This window comes from Arachis ipaensis, chromosome B5, assembly GCF_059453495.1.
Source record: "Arachis ipaensis isolate K30076 ecotype BB chromosome B5, ASM5945349v1, whole genome shotgun sequence".
In the NCBI taxonomy this organism is placed as follows: domain Eukaryota; kingdom Viridiplantae; phylum Streptophyta; class Magnoliopsida; order Fabales; family Fabaceae; genus Arachis; species Arachis ipaensis.
The window spans coordinates 56,997,029-57,020,321 of record NC_142440.1 but is presented as its reverse complement, the minus strand read 5'-3'; the positions used below and the strand labels follow the sequence as shown (position 1 = coordinate 57,020,321).

General features: G+C 39.5%; 2 non-coding genes across 2 annotated transcripts; one reads left to right on the top strand and one right to left on the bottom strand.

The window, feature by feature from the left end:
* Positions 1-9,510: 9,510 nt before the first annotated feature.
* LOC148564283 (small nucleolar RNA R71) lies at positions 9,511-9,617 on the top strand. Its single transcript, XR_015883987.1, has one exon. It is a non-coding gene; the product is annotated as a small nucleolar RNA R71 (small nucleolar RNA).
* Positions 9,618-22,334: 12,717 nt separating this feature from the next.
* On the bottom strand, positions 22,335-22,441 carry LOC148564282 (small nucleolar RNA R71). The gene has a single exon (XR_015884597.1). It is a non-coding gene; the product is annotated as a small nucleolar RNA R71 (small nucleolar RNA).
* Between the last annotated feature and the right edge of the window lie 852 nt (positions 22,442-23,293).

Genomic DNA, 23,293 nt, shown 5'->3' with positions numbered 1-23,293 from the left:
CTCACTCTAGCAGTAGAGTGAATTGCTTTTAGTTTCTAGTTTTGTGTGTATTTTATGTCAGGAGGAAGAAGAGGTGAATCTACACCTTTTGATCCTGAGCCATAGAGAACACTTTTGAGATTGAGAAGAGAAGCAAGAGAGAAGGGAGTTGTTGGAGAAGAGGAATCAGAGGAAGAAAATCAAGAAATGGAAGGGAATGCCCCAAATCCACCTGATTGTGTGGCCAACAACAATGGCCAGCCTCAGAGAAGAATCTTAGCCTCCTACACTATCCCCAACCCAAGGAATTGTGGGAGCAGTATCCTAACACCCAATGTCCATACCAATAACTTCGAACTCAAGCCTCAATTGATTACCCTGGTTCAAAATAATTGTCAATATGAAGGAAGTGCTGCTAAAGATCTAAACCAATACCTCTCTGTGTTTTTGAGAATCTGTGACACTGTCAAAACCAATAGAGTCCACCCTGACATCTATAAACTCTTGTTATTCCTATTTTCACTAAGAGACAAAGCCACACATTGGTTAGAAACCTTCCCTAAAGAGAGAATCACCAATTGCGATGATTTGGTTAATAAATTTCTTGCCAAATTCTATCCACCCTAAGGAGTCATTAAGTTAAAAACTGATGTGCAAACCTTCAGACAACAAGAAAGAGAATCATTGTATGAAGCTTGGGAGAGGTATAAAGCTCTGATCAGAAGGTGTCCAGAAGGAATGTTCAGTGAATAGGTAGAGTTGCAGAATTTCTATGAAGGCTTGTCCTTACCTTCAAGGAAAGCTTTGGATTATTCAGCAGGAGGATCTTTGCAAATGGTGAAAACTGCTCAAGAGGCATATGATCTCATAGACATGGTGGCCAACAATGAGTATTTCTACTCCTCTGAAAGGCAAGAAGCTCCAAAGAAAGGTGTATTTGAACTTGAAGGAGTTGATACCATATTAGCTCAGAACAAGCTCATGTACCAGCAACTTTAACAGCAAATTAAAACAATGTCAAAGAGGATGGATGGATTACAACTTGTAGCAGTGAGCACAACTAATCAACCACCAGTGGTGTGGAGGTAGCAGGAGGAAAACTATGAAAAGTAGCAGCCTGAACAAGTGCAGTACATGCACAATCAAAGTTCTGGACCAAATGATTTCCATGGAGACACTTACAACTCATCTTGGAGAAACCACCCCAATATGAAATGGGGAGAGAACCAAAACCAGCAGCCTTGGCAGAAAAACTCAAACCAAAACAATTCCAGAAACACAAACCATCAAAACCATCTAAATATTAACCAAAACCAATACATTAAATCACAAAACAATCAACCCCAACCCAACTACTATCCACCCAACAACCCATCCACTAATCAAAATAACTATCATCCACCCTCAGTATCTCATAATCAACCACAACCACCCCAAGAATCTCAAAGGATCTCCAACTTGGAGATAATGATGGAAAAGATGATCAAGCATCAAGAATTGGCTCATAAGAACCATGAAGCTTCACTATGGAATCTAGAGAGGCAAATTGGCCAATTGTCCAAGAAAACAGTGGCTAAAAGAGCACCCAATGCATTACCAAGTGACACCATTCCCAATCCCAAAGAAGAATGCAAAGCAATTCAATTAAAGAGTGGAAGAACCTTGGAGAATGACAAAAATGCTAACAAGAAGCCCGTGGAGAATGATATTGGTAGCAAGAAGCAAGTAGGAGAAAAAGACAACATGACCAAGAGAAGCTCAAGGAGAAGGGGAATAACCACTAGTTTCAAAGAAGGGAAAGCAGGCTACTGAGGAACATTCACAAGAACAGAGGAAAGAAGTGAAACCCTACACTCCTCCTCTGCTATATCCTCAAAGATTTCAGAAGGAGATCAAGGATCAATAATTTCCCAAGTTCCTAGAGTTTTTCAAGAAGCTGGAAATTAATATTCCTCTTACTGAAGCATTAGAGCAAATACCCTTGTATGCAAAGTTCTTAAAAGAACTTACCAACAAGAAGAGGAGCTGGAATGAAAAAGAGACGGTAATCTTGACCCAAGAATGCAGTGCTGTCATCCAAAGAGATATTCCACCAAAGCTCAAAGATCCAGGAAGCTTCATCCTATCTTGCACTATAGGAAATAGAACATTGGACAAAGCCCTCTGTGATCTAGGAGCCAGCATCAACTTGATGCCTCTCTCATTAATGAAGCAGCTTGTAATAGAGGAACTCAAGCTAACTAGAATGTCACTTCAAATGGCTGACAGATCGCTCAAAATACCTAATGGAGTTGTGGAGAATTTGTTAGTGAAAGTAGAATTCATATTTCCTGCTGACTTTGTCATTTTAGACATGGAGGAAGAAGGACACAACTCAATCATCTTGGGGTGACCCTTTCTAGCCACAGCAAGGGCTATAATTGATGTAGAGAAAGGTGAAATGACACTTAGAGTGCATGATGAAAAGATGATCATCAATGTCTTTAAAGCCATGCAATACCCCCCTGAGAAAGAAAAGCATATGAGAGTGGAAATAGTGGAAGAAGTAGAGAGGGGGTTACTTGAGGCCAACAACCAGGAGGAACAAGAAGAGGAAACAGAAGTGGAACAAGATTTCATAGAAGAGGAAATAGCAGAAATCTCCCTTGAAAGCAAGACAGAGGAGAAGCCAAGGCAAGAATTGAAACCTCTCCCTCCACACCTTAAATATGCTTTCATTGTAGTGTTGAAAGCCCATAAAGATGCATTGGGATGGACTATTGATGACCTGGAGGGCATAAGTCCTGCCATCTGCATGCATAAAATCTTGCTGAAGGAAGACTCTAAGCCAGTTGTGCAGCCTCAGAGAAGATTAAACCCCACAATGAAAGAAGTTGTCCAGAAAGAAGTGATGAAACTATGCAATGCTGGGATAATCTTTCCAATCTCTGATAGCCCATGGGTAAGTCCGGTTTAGGTTTTGCCAAAGAAGGGAGGAATGACAGTCATTTCTAATGAGAAGAACGAGTTAATCCCCACAAGGACAGTGACTGGTTAGAGGATGTGCATAGATTATTGAAGACTGAATGATGCTACAAAGAAAGATCATTTTCCTCTCCTATTCATCGACTAGATGCTGGAAAGATTGGCTGGCCATGCATACTATTGCTTCCTGGACGGGTATTCTGGGTACAATCGAATTGTGGTGGATCCCAAGGATCAAGAAAAGACTTCCTTCACTTGTCCATTTGGAGTCTTTGCTTACAAAAGGATGCCCTTTGGGCTATGCAATGCCACTGCAACTTTTCAAAGGTGTATGCTTTCTATATTTTCAGACATGGTGGAAAAATTTTTAGAAGTCTTCATGGATGATTTTTCTGTCTTTGACAATTCATTTGACACCTGCTTGCATCATTTAACTCTTGTTTTGAAAAGATGCCAAGAAACTAATCTGGTATTGAACTGGGAGAAATGCCATTTCATGGTTCCTGAAGGGATAGTTCTTGGGCATAAGGTTTCAAGCAAAGGTATAGAAGTTGACAAAGCAAAAATAGAAATCATTGAAAAGCTTCCTATACCTGTTAATGTGAAAGCAGTAAGAAGTTTTCTTGGACATGCTGGTTTTTACCGGAGATTCATCAAAGATTTTTCAAAAATAGCAAAACCACTAAGAAATTTGCTAGTGATTGATACTCCTTTCATCTTTGATGACAATTGCAATCATGCCTTTGAAACTTTAAAAAGAAAACTCACTACAGCACCAATCATCACACCCCCAGATTGGGAATTGCCTTTTGAACTTATGTGTGATGTAAGTGACTTTGCAATTGGTGCTGTATTGGGGCAAAAGAAAGACAAGATGCATCATGTTATATACTATGCTAGCAAGGTGTTGAATGAAGCACAGAAAAATTATACCACCACCGAGAAAGAGCTCTTGGCAATTGTATATGCATTTGATAAATTTAGAAAATACTTGATTGGTTCAAAGGTTATAGTATATACTGATCATGCTGCTCCCAAGTATCTCATGTCTAAATAGGATTCAAAGCCAAGGCTTATTAGGTGGGTGTTGCTGCTACAAGAATTTGACATTGAAGTGAGAGATAGGAAAGGGAATGATAACCAAGTGGCAGACCATTTGTCAAGACCATCACAAGAAGCTAACCAAGCTTCACATCTAGTGAATGAAAGCTTTCCAGATGAACACCTTTTACAAATCCAACAAGCTCCCTTGTTTGCAGATATTGCAAACTACAAGGTTGGAAGGAAGATTCCCAAGAATTCACCAAGCAACAAGTGAAGAAGCTGCTCAATGAGGCCAGAAAATTCTTATGGGATGAACCATTCTTATTCAGGAGGTGTCCAGATAGAATGATTAGGAAATGTGTCCTTGAGAGTGAGATGAGAGACATACTATGGCATTGTCATGGTTCAACTTATGGTGGATATTTTGGGCCAGAAAGAATAGTAGCCAAAGTACTTCAAAGCAGATTTTATTGGCCAACCATATTCAAGGATGCTAGAGAGTTTGTCCATCAAAGCAATGAGTGCCAAAGAGCTGGAGGATTAACAAGAAGGAATGAGATGCCTCAGAACTACATCTTGAAGGTAGAACTCTTTGATCTTTGGGGTATAGATTTTATGGGCCCTTTTCTACCTTCATATTCTTTCAAATACATACTTGTGGCAGTAGAGTATGTCTCAAAGTGGGTGGAAGTCATGGCAACAACCACATGTGATGCACAAATTATCCTTCAATTCCTTAAGAAGCACATTTTTACTAGATATGGAGTGCCTAAGGGTCTTGTCAGTGATGGTGGTAGTCATGTTTGCAACCAACAAATAGAGAAACTACTTCACAAATACGGGGTAATGCATAAAGTAGCTACACCATATCACCCACAGACCAATGGCCAAGCAGAGCTTGCAAATAGGGAGTTGAAGAGGATTTTGGAGAAAACAGTGGGGAACACAAGAAAGGATTGGGCCAGAAAATTAGAAGATGCTCTCTGGGCATATAGAACAGTATTCAAAACTCCTATTGGAAAGTCTTCTTTTCAATTATTATATGACAAGTCTTGTCACCTTCCTATAGAGCTTGAGCATAAAGCTTTCTGGGCCACTAAACTCCTCAACCTTGACTCTCAAGCAATAGGAGAGAAGAGGCTACTGCAACTAAATGTGTTGGATGAGTTTAGACTGGAAGCCTATGAAAATGCTAATATATACAAGGAAAAAGCTAAGAGATGGCATGACAAAAGGATCTCAAAGAAGGAGTACAAACCAGGACAGCAAGTACTCTTGTATAACTCCATGCTCAAAGTTTTCCCTGGCAAACTCAAGTCCAAATGGGCTGGCCCCTACTTGGTGACAAAGGTTCTCCCTTATGGAAGCCTTGAACTCCTAGATGAAGCAACAAAGAACAATTTCACAGCAAACGGTCACAAGGCAAAGCATTATTTGGGAGGTCCTTGGGACAAAGAGAAGGAGATTCAGAAATTAAGTTGGGCAAGAATGAAGGATGTCAAGCTAGTGACATTAAAAGAGCGCTTGTTGGGAGGCAACCCAACCAGAGGTAGTTTTTTTTTCCTAAACTATTTCAATAAAAAGGTTAAGTAGACTCATCTGTATTGCAAGGAGCTAAGTTTGGTGTTGCACACCAAAATAATTTAAGGGTGAATGAAGGATGCTAAATTTGGTGTTCCACTAAAAATCTCATTTAAAAACACATTTTAACCCTCTGCATAAATGGTTACTAGCTCTAAGCAATCAGGGAAACTACTAAACCATTGTCTGTTTTCTAGTTTTTAGTTTTAATACTTTTAGCAAAAGCACAAGGTTTCATGTAACTGATGCATCATAGACAGTAGCAAGGGACTAATTTTGGTGTTCTCTAACCAAAGTAAGTTCAAGAACCTACAATAATTCATGCATGCTAACCATCTGCCTAAGTGCTTGGAAAAATAAGCAACTTCCAATAATTATGCAGGAAAGACACTCAGCCTCTTAAAAGAATCATCACCAAGGGAAATGCAAAAGTAAAAGATGATGATGATAAAAGGAAAGCTGCAAGACACTCCTGAGAGGTTGTATTGTCACAAAATTCACTCTGCTTTCAAATGTTCTGAATGAGAAGCTGCTGTTTACCTTGATGTTTAGTTCAAATAGTACAAATTTTGATGTCTGTTAATTGCACTAGTTTAAATGCTTATCTTCATCTTCATCTACATTAAATTCCGTCTTGTTTCCCTTTTGCATCAATAAGAGAAAATGTTTGAAATAGAAAGTGATTGTCCAATGTAGTAGGAATTAGAATAAAGTTCAGTGATGGTAATTGCTTGATTAGATGATAAGCTCAATAATAAAAGCTGCAGAATAGAATATCTCTTGTAGTGTGAATTTAGTTGCTGTTATAAAACATTCAATTAATGAACATCCCTGGAAAATGAAGAAAAGAAAGAAAGAAAAAGAAAAGAAAAACCATGGATTGGCAACAAGATTGAAAGAAACAAATAATAAGGCTAGACACCAATAGCTTGGACCTTAGGACATATGCCTGTGGTGCTTCTTGTACTAGGATATGCTTGGACGATTAGGTTCTAAGGAGTCTTTTAAAACTTGGTAACTTGGATTAACTAATCCGAGATTACCAACCGAAAGTCCATTATCAAGAGCAACCTAGTTACAGAGCATTTAGTGACCCAAAGAGGTGCTGGACATCAATGTTTCAAAGAAGTATTGTGAGCCAAGTGTCTGTAGTGAAGAGGTGTTGAGAAAAATTGACCCAAAAGGCTACTGCAATACTTGACACTGAGCTATCATTGAAAAATAAGTTTCTAGGCAAAAGAAAGAAGGAAAAATCTAACAGGGATCAATAAAAGAGCAAGGAATTATAACAGCAACTCTAGTGGATCCTCAAAGAGACATTTCATATCTATCAGCAAAGAATAATTGAGCTACATTTTGTTTGCATAAAACCCCATGGTCGAAATTCAATTACTTGCTAAATATGGATATATATACTTCTCTGTTTTATCTCATTTCTTCTCATGTTTAGTGCTTGCTTAGGGACAAGCAATATTTAAGTTTGGTGTTGTGATGACAAGTCATCTTATGCTAGTTTTACAAGCATTTTTCACTTGTTTCATTAGGTTTTATGCACTTTCTTGCACAATAAGTAAGTGATTGGAATAAATTTTCATGATTATTTTGAATCAATTAAACATCATTTATTTTACACAAATTCATAAGGTTTATGCTAGAATTAATTGATTTTATGAATGATGCAAAGACCTTGTAATTTTGGTGAGACTTTGATTTCTTGTTTGGTTGCTTGTAGGTGAAGAAATGAAGAAAAGGGGGAAACAAACAGTAAAGCGTTACGTTCAAAAAGGAAGCGCCACGCTCAATAGCAAAACAAGGCTAGTGTTCACTTCTAAAGTGAGCGTGGCGCTCACTAAGTCACCTTTTTCGTGACTTTCACATTTGGGAGGCAAGCTTGTGCCGTCCGCAAGGTGCAACGCTCAATGAGTGAGCATAGCGCTCAGTAAGGGAGCACCAAGGAAGGGAATTGAGCACCAAGGGAGAGTGCTCAACTAAGGTGCAGCGCTCAATAAGTGAGCATAGCGCTCAATAAGGGAGCGCTAAGGAAGAAATTTTGCGCACCAAGAGAAGCACGCATGAAATGAATGGGGCACTCATTTTGTGAACTGAACGCACCCCTAGAGGCAACCCAAACCCACTTTCATTCAAGGCCAACCCAAAAGCCCATTCCAAATGCTTAAAGACTGAAAATAGAAAGTGTATAAATAAGAGCAAGTTTGATTTGAGAATGACCTTGTCCTTTAACCTTTTGAGCTCTTTTTATTTTTCATGTCTAAAATTTTAGAATTAGGGAATTGGAATTAGATCTAAGTTTGATTTCTATGTTCATTTTTCTTTTCTTTTGCAACTTCTATTTTCTGTTTTGGGTTTTGAACTCAGATTGAAGAACTCCACTGAAATTCTTCATCTGAGAATCATCTTTTACTTTTTCTTTTTATAGTTCTAAGAACTAAAAATTAGATCTAAATCTTCTCTTTTGTTTTCATTTTATTTCTTATGTAATTTCTTCTTTACTTTTTGTTCAAGAGAGTAATTGAGATCTAGACTTGCTTGCTGTTCTTGTTACTCTCCTGCAATTGTCAAATTTCATTTTTAGGATTTCATAATTGAGCTAAGCTTTTTTGCTGTTTTGATTCTTCTTCAATTTTTCATTTCTGTTTTAGTTCTTCTACAATTCCAATACCCAAATCCCTTTATTCTTAATGCAATTTAAGTTTCTTGTCAATTTAGATTCAGCAAATTTTAATACCTTGCACTTTAAGTTTCAGTTATTTAACTTTCTTGCAATTTAAGTTTCAGCTCTTTTACTTTCTTGCACTTTAAGTTTCTGCAATTTACTTCTTCTGCACTTTAAAATTTTGTCAATTTACCTTCTCCCTTTAAGTTCTTGCCATTTTACTACTGTTAATCAAGTTATACTCAAATCATCAAATATTCGCTTAACTAAATTCATCACCTAACTAAAATTGCTCAATCCATCAATCCCTGTGGGATCGACCTCACTCTTGTGAGTTGTTACTACTTGATGCGACCCAATACACTTGCCGGTGAGTTTGTGTGGAATCGTTTTTCCCTCATCAGGGTTCGATTGAGGTTGGGAGGGTAAACTACTTGAGGTTGAAGCTTGTTAGGTGTTTTGTGCAGGTTGAAGAGGGAGAGTTAAATGGAAAAGGGCATCGGCTATCGTAGCCATATATGCTTCTTGTTTCTTATGAAACTCCCGTTGTTCTTGCATGAAGGTGTGAATTGTGTCATTCATGTGAGGTTGATTGGAGGGAAGGGCTTGGTTGACTTGAGGAGGGCTGGGCCTACTATGAGGGGTGTTAGTATTTCACTTGAGGTTGGGATTGTGGGGATTGTTGGTATGGTTGTTGGTATTGTGGTTGACCTTGGGGATGTTGATAGTAGTAGACTTGGGCCTTTTGGTTAGGATGAGATTGAGGAGCTTGGTTCCATCTTTGGTTTGAGTTATCCCTCCACCCTTGGTTGGATCCTTGGTTGTAATTTGGTCTTTGTGGGTAAGAGTTAGCTACTGCCAATGTAGTGTCCTCTTGGAGCTGAGGACACTCATCGGTGTAATGAGTGTTACACGCACAAACACCACATACCCTTGGTGGTCCTTCGATCCTTGGAGGTTGAGGTGGAGCACTTATCAAAGCATGAGGAATTTGTTGCCCTTGGCTGAGTTGTCGCAACAAGATTGTCATTTCTCCGAGAGTCGTGGTCAAAATAGCATCTCCAGAGGCAGAAACTTCATTCAAAGCTTTCAGTTGTGGACTTCTTGCCCTTGAGTGCTGAGTGGAGTCCGCCAAGTCTGAAATAACTTCCCATGCTTCTGCAGCGGTCTTGTTTTTGGTCAATGATCCTCTACTCGCGGCATCTAAGAGAAGCTTGTCTTGGTGGTGCATTCCTTGATAGAAATAACTAATAAGAACCAACTCATCAATCCTATGGTGAGGACAAGTCTCCAGCAACTTCTTAAATCTCTCCCAATACTCATACAAAGTCTCCCCGTCCCGTTGCACAATGCAAGAGATCTCTCTTCGCAGCTTGTTTGTTTTCTGGGGAGGGTAGAACTTTTCCAAAAATTCTTTACGCAACAAGTCCCAGTTGGATCTAACTTCACCCATTTGAGTATAAAAACACTCTTTCGCTTTTCCCTCCAAAGAAAAAGGGAAAGCGAAGACCAACACTGCAGCTTCATCAGCCCCATATCTCCTCGCAGTTGCACATGCAACTTGGAAATCTTTTAGATGCTTCAGGGGATCCTCTCCAGTTAGTCCATTGTACTTTGGGAGCAAGTTTATCATGCTGGACTTGAGCTCAAAATTAGGATCCAAAGCCAGATACAAAATTTGAAGCGGTTGCAAGTCAAGATCTGGAGCTCCGGCTTCCTTTAAGGTGATTTCTCGAGGTGGGTCCACCATGATGGTGTCACCTGAGTCACTCAAAGAGAGTTCAGTACTCCCCACAGATGAATATAGAGTCTCCTCGTTGATTGGAGAATGATAGTCATGGATGGGTGGTGATAGTGAACGGGAGGTTTCCCCAAGGGGTCCCGATTCACTATCCATAAAAGCTAGCCGGCGCCGGGCTTGCCTTATATGAGATAAAGTTCTTTTGATTTCTGGATCAAAAGTGGCCAAGCTTGGGTCTGGAAGCGACCGTGTCATTCAACTGAGGAGGCAATGAAAACCATGCAATTATGAAAAGCAAACGAAAGTAAGCAAGTAAACAAAAACCACTTAATAATCAACAATTACTAAAACTAACTAGAAAGAAAAGTAGTATCTACAATTAGTGCCATGTAACAAACCAAAAATTCAAATATTTACACTATTAACATATTTACAACAACCAAAATAGTAGCACTCATTGCACTTAAAGTGAACTCCCCGGCAACGGCGCCAAAATTTTGATGCGGAACCAAATTACATATAGGTTAGGAACTTGATTATCCAAGAGTGGAATTAGCGTTGTGAGTATAGTCCTAACCCGACAAGTTGGCCGTCAATCAAAGTTGGAAATTCACAAGATGTGTCACAAGTAAAAACCGAGAGTATTGGACACCCGAGTCGTCTCCCTAGGAGCACTTTAGAACAATGAGTGTGCAATTCCGGTTGTAGTGATCAAGGGGTTGTGAATGAAGAAATGAACATATAAAGCAATAATAGAACATGCAAAATTGTAATGATTGAACTAATTAAGAAATTAAAGAATCGACTATGTAATATAAACAAGTAATTTAATAAAGAGTTCAACATATAAAGGTATGAAAGATTGAAAGCATCAAAAAGAGTCTTGGCTTGGAGTGAGCTAAGGGTCCTTTCCTTGTTGGAACCATAACTATGACAATTATGATGGATTAATCTCACATGATCAACTCTCACATCGGAAAGTAAGTTAAATGCACATAAGTGTCCTTAACCCCCAAATCCTAAGTTGCTTACTAATTGCTTTAGCAACAACTTAGCGTTAGTGGGAACAAGAACAATTAACAATCCAAGAATTGAAACTAAATGTTGGACATTCCAACTCTAGAAATCCAATTGCTCACTTTACCCAAGCCAAGAACCAAAAATTTAGCCTAAAACCATGTTTGACATTTTGTCAAACACTTGGTGGGCAAAAACCTTAAACATGGAGAAAATGAGTAAAGACTTGAAACTAAAAGCAACAATTGATCTCAATCAACAAGAATAAGACAAGAAAGCATGAAACAAACATCAAACATCAAATTCATCAACAAGAAATTAAAATTGCAAGAGGGAAGCAAAATTGATCTATAACTTGAATTAGAAGAAAGAGTAATGACAATGTAACTATAAAGAGTAATAACAAGAGAGTACTTACAATGAAAGCTTAGCAAAATCCAAGAACAAAAATGGAAATGGCACTTGAATGTAAAACCCTAATATAAACTCTAATAGAGAAGATGAAAAACATAGAGAAAACTAAACTAAAACCTCCTACTCCTACTCCTAAAACTATACTAATGATATATTATCTTATGTCTTCATTTTCCCCTCCAATATGAGCTAGAGAACTTCAGAAATGGGCCTCCAATGCCCCCAAATCGCGAGGCACGTGCTCTTTTAGTGAAGTGAAGTGCAGACACCTATGTGGACGCACAGATGCGTGCATCCGCACAAATGCGTGCGTCCGCACACCTCGCGAGAAATCCTGTTCTATGCGTACGCACAAGCAGCTGTGTGCACGCACACTAAGCGATGCTGGAACGGACACGCGACGCACTTGAAACAATCCACACGCTCTGATTGGGCAGCTGTGAGTACGCACAGGTAGCTGTGTGCACTGTGCACAAGCACACGTCTCTGAGCTCATCTCCTTTGTTTCTTCTTGTCTCCTCTACTTTGCATGCTCTTCTTCCATTTTCTCAAACCCAATCCTACCTTATACACCTGGAATCACTCACAAACAACATCAAGGCATCGAATGGAAGGTAAACAGAATAAAATAGATTTAATTAGGCACAAAAGAGCATATTTCTATAACCAAGCACAATTTGGGAGGAAAGTTCAAAAGCATGCTATTCAAGGGAATAAGTGCAAGTTTATATGATGAAAATCCATTCAATTCTAACAAAAAATCATCATCAAATATGGATTCATCAAAGAATTAAGAGAAAATAGAGACATGTAATTAAGAAAGAAAGGCATCAAGTAAAAACAAAGAGAATGGAAAAGAACATGACCTCGAGATGAGTAGAGAAGATGATGTGCAAGTAAGAGAAAGGGAAAGAGAGAAACGGAGAGAGAAAATGGAACCGCCGGAGGTGGTGGTCGCCGGTGGGTGAAGTCGCCAGTGGTGGTGGACGAGAGAGGTGGTGAAGAGGGGAAGGGGAAGAAGAAAGGAGGAGAAAGTGGAAAAAAAGAAGAAGTGAGAAGAGTAAATTTGAAACAGGCGCGTGCTGGTGTATTACATGTGTCCAAGGATCGACGCGCACGCGCACGCCACACATACGCTTGGAGTTGCAAAAAGAAGAGGGGCGCGTGAGTGCCACCCACGCGTACGCGTGGACGGGGAAACAGGTGAGGGACGCGAACGTGTCACAGCGCGTGCACACGTGGGGCAACTGCACGTTTCACACAGTGCTTGCGCATTGCTCGTGCAAGTCTCAGGTGACATGTACTGGGGGAATGCTTGTAAGGCGACCCACGCGTACGATGTGTGCACACGCGTGGGTGAGTAAGTAGCAAAGCGTGGGCGTCCCATACGCACACGCGTGACTAGGAATTACGCGTTTTGCGCAGTGCTAGCGCAACGCTCGCGCAACTCTCGGGAAAAATGTACCAAGAGGGGCACGCAGAGCGACCGACGCATATGCGTCATGTGCACGCACGCGTGGAATAGTTGTGGGCAGGCAATGCGTAGGCGTGCCTCACGCATACGCGTGGGTAGGTGCCTGCGCGTTTCGCACTCTGCTTGCACAATGCTCGCGCAATTCTCGGGAAAATGTACTCAGAGTTGCGAAAATGCAAGTGACGCATAGGCGTCCTGAACGCTTATGCCTGCACCGCCCCCCCTTTTTTTTGTCATAGACATAAAAAAATGCATTTCTATCACTAATGTGGTGGTTTTAAAGCTAAAAGGGTCCAAAAACACCCAAAAATTCCATACAACATATAAAATGGGGTGTTTGCTTTTGTGCACTAATAATCCAACCTACTTATAATCCATGCAAATCTTCATGAATAGCACAACTAGCACAATAAAATCTATCTAAACAAACTTAAAAGCTACACAATCACCAAATCAAGCAAGAGTTCAAGAGTATATACAAAAGGGTCAAAAGGGTAGATCTCACCATGGTGGGGTGTCTCCCACTTTGCACTTTTGTTTAACATCCTTAAGTTGGACAGTCATTAGCTTAATTCTTGTTGCCATTAGGTGCATCTTCCAAAAGGAACACCTCTATCTCCTTGTTGCTTTTTAGCTTTTCACCATGATACAACTTTAGCCGATGCCCATTAACCTTGAAAATATCGGAGATTGAAGGATGGCACAAATGATAGACACCGTATGGCTCCGCCTTTTCTACTCGATAAAGTCCTTCCCATCTAGATCTTAGCTTTCCGGGCATCAACCTCAATCTGGAATTATAGAGGAGGACTAGGTCGCCGGCTCTAAATTCTTTTCCTCTTATGGTCTTATCATGCACGGCTTTCATCCTTTCCTTTTAAAGTCTAGAGTTCTCATAAGCTTCTAACTGCAAACACTCTAATTCCACTAATTGTAGCTTTCTCTCTATTCTGGCTCCCCCCAAACATGAATTGCACTCTTTGACGGCCCAATATGCTTTGTGCTCTATTTCCACCGGTAAGTGGCAAGCTTTGCCATAGACCAACCGAAAGGGGCTCATGCCAATTGGCGTTTTGTACGCCGTTTGGTAGGCCCATAATACATCGGTGAGCTTAGCACTCTAATCCTTTGGATGAGGCTTCACAATCTTTTCCAATATGCATTTAATCTCCCGATTGGAGACCTTGGCTTGGCCGTTTATCTGTGGGTGGTAGGCCGTAGCTACTTTATGCATGATGCCATATTTCTTCATTAGCCCGTCCATTCTTTTGTTGCAAAAATGTGAGCCTTGGTCACTCACGATTGCTCGTGGCGACCCAAATCTAAAAATTATGTTATTTCTCACAAAGGAAAAGACCACATTATCATCGTCCGTCCGAGTGGGTATCGCTTCCATCCATTTGGACACATAATCAATGGCTAGTAGAATATAGAGAAAACCATTAGAATTTGGGAATGGCTCCATGAAGTCCATACCCCATACATAAAAAATCTCACAAAAGAAGTCCATACCAAATCTAAGATATTGAGAACAAGATTTACAAAAAATAGAAGAGTCTTTGAAAAGAGTTGGCCACCAAAATCCAGATTCTATGATTTTCCTTGCCGTCTTTTGAGGTCCATAATGGCCTCCTCCTTCAGAGGAGTGACAAGTGTCCAAGATTGATTAGAATTCGATTTGTGGAATGCACCTCTGAATTACTTGGTCCGCTCCACATCTCCAAAGGTATAGGTCATCCCATACATAGTATTTGGATTCGTGATAGTGAAAATCTATCGTGGATCTATAATTTCTCAAAATAGAATTCCCTCATTGAAAGTATAGTCTAGACCAACAATTGATTCCCAAATCAAATATTTAAATTCAAATCAAAGTAACCAAGATGAAGAGTACTTCAACCTCGGGTCGTTCTTCCTAGGATGCAATTGAAAGTGTTTCTCTTTCGGTTGTGAGGAAAAAGGGGTTTTCAAGTAAGAAATGAAAGATTAAAAGAACTTAAGCAATAAAAGAACTAAGGAATGCTCAAAATTGTAATTAATGCAAGTAAAGAGAAGGTAAGATCAAAAGTGGAAATGCTATAAATGCAATAAAGGAACCTTGACTTGGGAATGAGGATCCAAGGAATCTTATCATCGCCATAACCACAACTATGGTAATTATGATGAGTCAATCTTGCCTAGTCAACCCCAACTATCAAGGAGTAAGTCAAGCAAGCATAATTGACCTTAATCCATAAGTCCTAGCTAACTTACCAAACTAGTTGATAAAAAGCTAGCTTCAATGGAAACTAGACCCAACTAACTACCAAAGAATTACCACTAAATGTCGAACATTATGACTCTAGTATCCTAAGAACTCAAACCACACGCCAAGGTGGAAAAATCTACTCAAATTCTAAAGTTGGCATTTTCACAAACACCTTGTGTGCATGAAAGTAAAGCATGGGAAATTGCAAGGAAAATTAGATGACTATAACCTACTATTCACAAAACCAACAATAAACAAGCAATCAAACATAAAAAAAGCATGAAACACTAAATTCATCAATCAAAACTTCAAGAAAACTTAAAATTGCAATTATAAACAAAGTCACTTAAACCAAGGAAATGAAAGTGCTTTAATTAAAAGGAAATTCAGAGTACTTACAATTAAAGAAGCAAAATCCAAAATCAAAACTTGCTATAAAATGCTACATGAAAACTACATAAACCCGAGGAGAGCTCTCTACTCTACACTACTCCTACTCCTAATATTATAAAATTAAACTATCTAAGTGAGCTAAAGCCTTCAAATGTGTTGATATCTGATGACTTGCATCATCTACCCTTTTTCTTGCATAAAAAGGATCATAAAAGAGCATAATCTCATTTGATCATTGCAATTTATGAATTATTTGATGAACATTATAGTACATTGCTTTGGAATGAGTTTGTGCTGAATTTCAGGTGAAAAAGACATTAAAAAGGGGGAGAAAACAACAAAACGAGCTGGGCGTGTGAAACTGGCGTGCCACTTGGAGCAAACGCCACAAAAATACATTGGCGTGGCATGCCAGAAGCTGGGCGTGGCACGCCAGTACTAAAGTACAGAGAGGATCCTCCAAGCATTTACATGGGCATGGAACGCCAGAAGCTGGGCATGGCACGCCAATACAATTTTCTAGAGAGCAACAATGAAGGCCACTAAAGGGGCGTGGCACACCAGGCTAGGCGTGGCATGCCTAACCCACCACTTGAGCCATGGGCGTGCCACTTGGTATCGAAGGCGTGGCACGCCAGCTTTAAAAATCACTTGGGCATCCCACTTGATAAGCCAGGCGTGGCACGCCAAACTCAGAAGGCCACAAATGAATGGGCGTGCTGTAAGGACCCAATTTTCAATATGTCTAGATCATACCAGAAACTGAGCGCTACCAATTTGTCTTCCTAATTACTAATTCGTTGTTAAAAACGTAGTTAATTTGCGAGGTGTATTTTTTTTTTGAAAACATTTGGATTAATAGGCGGAATCACTCATAATCAATTCACAAGTAATAACAGATAAAACAGTTATAAACAACCACACATAAATATATCACAAGTAGTTGACAACATTCAGTGATTCAGCCTTTATTAGACTATAGACTGTTAGTTAGAACACCCCTAGATATAGCTAAATAATATCTATATACATGTATATACATACAACATCCCAGGTCTTGACCTATTCAAGAGGTCCCTAAGATGGCACCTAGGCTAGCCTAGACTCTATACTCACCTAGTCCCTCTAAACTACTAAAGCGAGGGAAAGTACGTTCTAGGTCTTCAAAACTCAAGTCAGGTGGAACGTCATCAAAAGATAGAACATCATCTGCTACTCCTCTGCACGATCAGACTTTTCCACAGGACGTCTCTCTGGTACCTCATGAAGTAGCCACACAATAGGAATCTCGTACACAGGATTTAGGTTAAAGTGCACATACGAACGGGGTGCAGACGTTGGCTAGTCTCACAGTATATACATATAATCAGAGAACGATATTCACCCTAGACTCAGAAGACTATCTAGAGCAGAATCATCTTCTTGCGAACGGTCATCAGCGAACTATGGTAAGGTACTATTACTTCCATCTGAAGGGGGAAGGGAGAGAGAAGGGGTAAGAACTGGGGAGTTCTTAGTAGGGTCGGGGTTATTAGTTACGTTCATTAATTCTATGTTGTTTAGAAGACTATTAGTAGAATACAAAGAAGCAGTAATTAGAAAACACAGATAAGTAGAGAAGATAGAGAAAATAGATGGCAGAATACAAACAGAAGAATACAAGAAAATAACACAAGCGTAGAGAATGGAATACAAACAAGGAAAGCATACATTCATACCACAATCATAACAAAGGAAATGCGCAACCAAGTATGATGCATGTCTAGCCCTAGCGCAGGTAATGAGCTCATCTGTCGGTTTCTACCTGCTCCCGACGTAACCCGAAGCAGCTGAAACGGGTATGGTTTTCCAGTCAGCATAGGTACAGTTCTCACTAACCGACGTATGCGTCATATCCTCTGTAAGCAAACTCTGCCTTACAGGTGGCGGCATTCCAACCGTGTATGAAATCATATTCTCTGTAAGCAATCCTTGCCTTACAGGTGCGGCATTCTAGCCGTGTATGAATTAATATCCTCTGCAAGTGATCCCAGGTTATCAGTTGCAGGTACAGCTCTCAATAGCTGTGTAACACTGGAAAACGTTCTGTGGTCGTACCACTATCTATCTGACTGCCTTCACATAGCAGATCATTACATAATCATTCTCATTATCATCATTCATCATCATTCTCATTATTCATCATCATTTTCACATTCTTATGCAGTACCTCTTTCTTTCTCTGTTCAATCATACTGTAAAAACTTTACATCTTTCACTTTTACAATATCCTGGCTCAAACCATTTCTCTTAATCATATTATTCTTTTCTCTTTTTATCTCTTTACTTTACTCTGGTTACTCTGTGCTCTGTGTTACTTTATTCTGCTCTGATTTCTCTGTTTAATATGTGTATTTAAAGTTTATGTAAATTTCGGTATGAATAGTTAGCCTGTCCCAGGTATAGGTTCATTAAGTCTATACTGAAACAGTTTAACTTTTCATATTATACCTAACCCTATTCGCAACTCAAGTACTAACTAAGTTGCCCTAGTTCGTTCACTAGTCTCTGTCTGTTTTTCTGTCATTAAAATTTTACAAACTTTTTCTTTGGTTTTTATCTTATCTTTAAATTTTTATCTTTTCTTTATCTTTACCTCACTAATATGTTCATACCACTCCCTAAGTGTTTTATGAAGGTAATTATGAGATTCTGCACTTAAAGTTGTCTTTCTAAAGCTTTTACAGAAAACTGCCTTTTTCGCATTATTTTTTATTTTTATTAAAATATTATTTTTAATTAAATATTATTATTTAATATTTTATTATTATTTATTATTTTATCATTAATTTTCGAAAATTAACTTACCTTTTACTTTTAACCTTTAAAATTCACTTTTTACCACCCGTAACTTTTAATATTTCTACTTTTACCACCCTAACTTCCAGAAATTACCATATAACCCCTTAAACACCAAAAATTTTACTTCCTTACCCTTTCTAAGATCTAAAAGGTGTTCTTCAATGTTCTTCACCACACTCAAAGTATTCTTCATGTTCTTCGTATATTCTTCAAATTCTTTCTCTATTTTTACCCGTTTTTCAGTCTTTTCAGCAACCGATTTTTACCAAAATTCAAAATAAATTTTCAGCCACTAAAACCCCATCTTTTCTACATGATTTTAACACAAATTGAACCTCAATTTAAGCTCTAGGGTTTCGTTTTCCAGCAGCCACAAGAACACACATTTATAGCTTGAATTTCATCAAATTTCTTCAAATTTTCACCAAAATTTGAACAAGAATTACTCATACAAACAATCAATTTCAAGGACAGCCAAACCATATCATAATCACACAACTCAAACACAATCAATCAAGATGAAATTCGTCAATCCCTACCTGGTTTTGCTGCTCCTAATTCGGTTAAACTTTCAGGTGGTCCTTAAGCACTTTTTCCTCCTAAATCACATCAAGAACAACTTTAAATCCAAAAACTCTCAACTGACCAAATCTCACTCAGTATGTTAGAAAGAGATATCTCACCTTATATTTTATGGAAATTCACGTTTCTTGGCCCTCAAGTCAAGTTAAGCATGATTCCTAAGGAAGAACATCAAGAAAACACATGTTTTGCCTGGTTTTCCTTGAAAACTGAATTGAAATGGGAGGGAGAAAGCCATCTCACCTTATGTCCATCCTTGATAAGTTACATGGTTATGTAGAGGAATAAGAGAGGATCATTTTGGTGAAATCGGAGTTTTGATTTGAGTTTTAGTTCAGAAGAAATCAAGCTTTGAAGATTAAGTGTTCATGAAAGTTTCTCTCTTTTTTCTCTTGTTATTTTCGGCCAAAATGATGAAATGAGACAGCCTTGGAGGTCTTGGGGGTATAAGGTGAGTTGTGATTGGTTGGCTTGGAGGTGGATTAAAATAATATTAAAATATCTCTGGTGTACAACTACTAAAACTAGGTGTATCGGAACACTCGTAAAAACATCTCTAAAAATTATTTTCTGAGCTACTAGCATAAATGACACTAGTAACATATTTATTATGAGAATAGAACATGTATAATGAGGCCTTAGCATTGCTAAATTCATCAGAGAGTGCTGGTGCTAAGCTACACCAGTAAACCGTAAACCTGGTTAAACCGATTTTCTGTTTTTAACAAAAATAGACCAGGTAACCTTATAATGTCATTCAAGCATTTTTTAATACTAATATAATGATAATATTATACTATTATCTCTCTCCTCTCATGAATCGAGTCTGGTTCGTCAAACAGAGACTATTTACGAAAATCAGAATCAAAACTACCAACCGATACGGTTCAAAAACAAGGTTCTTCGCGACTGCATTATCGAGCTTGCCTCAGAAGAGGTTCTAAATTAAGGATGACATAATGATAATGAGGATTGAAATGCTTGATAATATAAAAGATCTCATGTACTCGAAAATCAGGGTTGTTACACGTGCCACTTGAGCAGTATGGCGTGGCACGCTAGTACACCATTCCAGAGAAGAGGTTGAAGGCTAAAAAGGCTGGGCGTGCCACTTGAGCATCTAGGCGTGGCACGCCAAGGTACAAAGAAGGCCAAAGCAAAGGCTGGGCGTGCCACTTGGTGTCGAAGGCGTGGCACGCCTGCTCAAGATTCTCACCTGGGTGTGCCACTTGAATGCTGGGCGTGGCACGCCAGCTACTGGAACCAAGGCAAATGATGGGCGTGACACGCCAACCCCTGAGCGTGGCACGCTGGTTATATTTTTCAGAGAGAGAGATAGAAGTCCAACCATATGGGCGTGCCACTTGGTATCGAAGGCGTGGCATGCCAGCTTTAAAAATCACTTGGGTGTGCCACTTAAGTCCCAGGAGTGGCACGCCATCATCACCAATCACCCAAGAGAAGACCTGGGCATGCCACTTGAGTTCTAGGCGTGGCACGCCAAGCAAAGGAGCCAAGCACATGATGGGCGTGGAACGCCAGACCCTGGGGATGCCACATTAGTTAAACTTTCCAGAGACGAAGTCCAAGCACACATAATGGGCGTGCCACGCCAGTTCAACTTTCGAGAAGCTAAGAAGAGGAGGAAGAAGGCCTGGGCGTGCCACTTGGGCTCGAAGGCGTAGCACGCCAGGCCACACAAGTGTTTAAAGAACCCTGGGTGTGCCACTTGGGCTCGAAGGCATGGCACGCCAGGGTGGTCAATGAAGGAAGGCGTGCCACTTGAGAGCTGGGTGTTGCACGCCAAGTCAGATTCAGAGTGAGGCGTGGAACGCCACTGAAGTGCCAACCACACGCCAGCTGTGAGATCACGTTTATTGAGTTTCTTTTCCCTCCAAATTGTATTTTTCTTTTCACTTTTGTAATTCCTTTATTTGCTAGTGCTAGGAGTAGTATAAATACCCCCTGAAAGTACTGAAAAAGGGGTTAAGCAGTTGAGCTATTAGTTGAAGCATAGTTAGATTCACTTTTCCATCTCTTACTTTTTTGTTGAGCTATGAGTAGCTAAATTCCCTCTCATTGAGAGAGGGAGCTCTGTTGTACTTGATGGATTAATGATAGTGAATTTCTTCTTCTCTTCATATTCTCTTTGATTTGCTATAAGGAATTTCGTTCTTCATGCTTAGTGTTCAATGAATTCCCCTATTCTTATCTTCCACTTTCTTTATATCTTTCTTTTATATTCTGCAAATCCCCATTCCCATTTACTTTGAGTAATTTACGTTCATGCACTTTATTTTTATGCCATTTACTGCTTTCATTTACTTTTGAGTCATTTAGATTTCTGTACATTTACAATTCTGAAATCACAATCTATTCTACTTAGCTTGACTAATTCATCAATTGATTAAAAATGTTCAAATCTACCAATCTCTGTGGATACGATCCCACTCCACTGTGGGTTATTACTTGACGATACTTTTGGTGCGCTTGCCAAAAGAACGGATTCACCATTTTTATATGGGGAGTGAATTCGGCTCATCAATTTTTATGGCGCCGTTGCCGGGGATTGGTTTGAATTTGACAATGATTAAATTGATTAGAGAGCTAGATTGAGCATTTTTTATTACCTTGTTATTTTCCCTATAGTTCTTTAAATTTTCTGTTCACTCTGTTTTTTTTTACTTTGATTCTCTTAGTTATCCATTGTCCATATTTCCATTCTTCTAACTGTTTGATTAATTGCATCAACTAAGCTAACCACTAATCTTAACTAGAGTGATCTTTTCACTTGTTCTCTACTTGCTGTTTGTTGAATGTATGACAGGTAGAAGGGGAGAAACTTCATCCTATTTTGATAGTGAACCTGAGAAGACCTTCCTTAGATTAAGGAGGGAAGCAAGAGGCAAAGCATAGTTGGAGAGGAACTAGTGGAGGAAGATATGAGAACCACCATGGATGACGAAGTGCAAGACAATATTGGAGGAGCTGCTGGAAATCATGTTGGGCAAGAGAGGAGAGTCTTAGGCTCCTACATCAACCCAAATCCAGGAAACTGTGGCAGTAGCATCCTCAAACCAACAATCCATGCTAACAACTTTGAGTTGAAACCTCAAATCATCACACTTGTCCAGAATAATTGTTCATATGGAGGAGGAACCCAAGAGGACCCAAACCAACATCTCACTACATTCTTGAGGATCTGTGATACCGTAAAGTCCAATGGTATACACCCTGACACCTACAAGCTACTTTTGTTCCCTTCTCACTCAGAGACAAGGCAGCAAAGTGGTTGGAAGCATCTCCCAAGCAGAGCTTAACCACATGGGATGATGTTGTAAAAAAATTCCTAGCAAGATTCTACCCTCCACAGAGAGTCAATAGGCTAAGAGCTGAGGTGCAAACATTTAGACAGCAAGATGGTGAAACACTCTATGAGGCCTGGGAGAGGTTTAAAGATTTGACATGAAAATGCCCACTGGATATATTCAATGAGTGGGTGCAACTACACATCTTCTATGAAGGGCTGTCATATGAGTCAAAGCAAGCAGTAGATCATTCTTCTAGAGGTTCACTCAACAAGAAGAAAACCATTGAAGAAGCCATAGATGTCATTGAGACAGTGGCTGAGAATGAGTATTTCTATGCTTCAAATAGAACTCAAAAGAGAGGAGTAATGGAGCTCAATTCAATGGATGCCCTGCTAGCCCAAAATAAACTTATCACTGCACAACTAGCAGACTTGAACAAGAAGATGGAGAGTAACCAAGTCTTAGCCATTCAAGCCCAAGCCCTTCAACAAGAAGGAGATGCACCAGAAGTCGAAGGTGAATAGGAGCAAGCTAACTATGTGAACAATTCTAAACCACCATATGATCCAAACTCCAAGACATACAACCCAGGTTGGAAGAATCACCCAAATTTTGGGTGGGAGAACTAACAAAGTCACAACCAGGACCATAACAAGCCATACCAAGCCAATCAATACTACAATCACAACCCTAACCATCAATCAAACAACAAGAGACCCTATCACAACTCACAAAACACATCATAGCATTCCACTCAACAAACCAACAACAACCCCCATCAAGAAGCATCAACCTCAACCATGCAACCATGTGAAATCAAGAGCAACTTTGAGAGAGTAGAGGCTGCAACAGCACAACTATCATTGCAGCTGACAGGAGCTATTTCCACTCTTTTGGAGAGACAAACATAAGCTGACAGGACGATAAATGCCACTCAAGAAGAGTACAGATCAAATATGAAGAATCATGGCGCATCTATTTCAAAATTGGAAGCACAAGTGGGGATTCTATCCAAGGAAATTCCTATGTC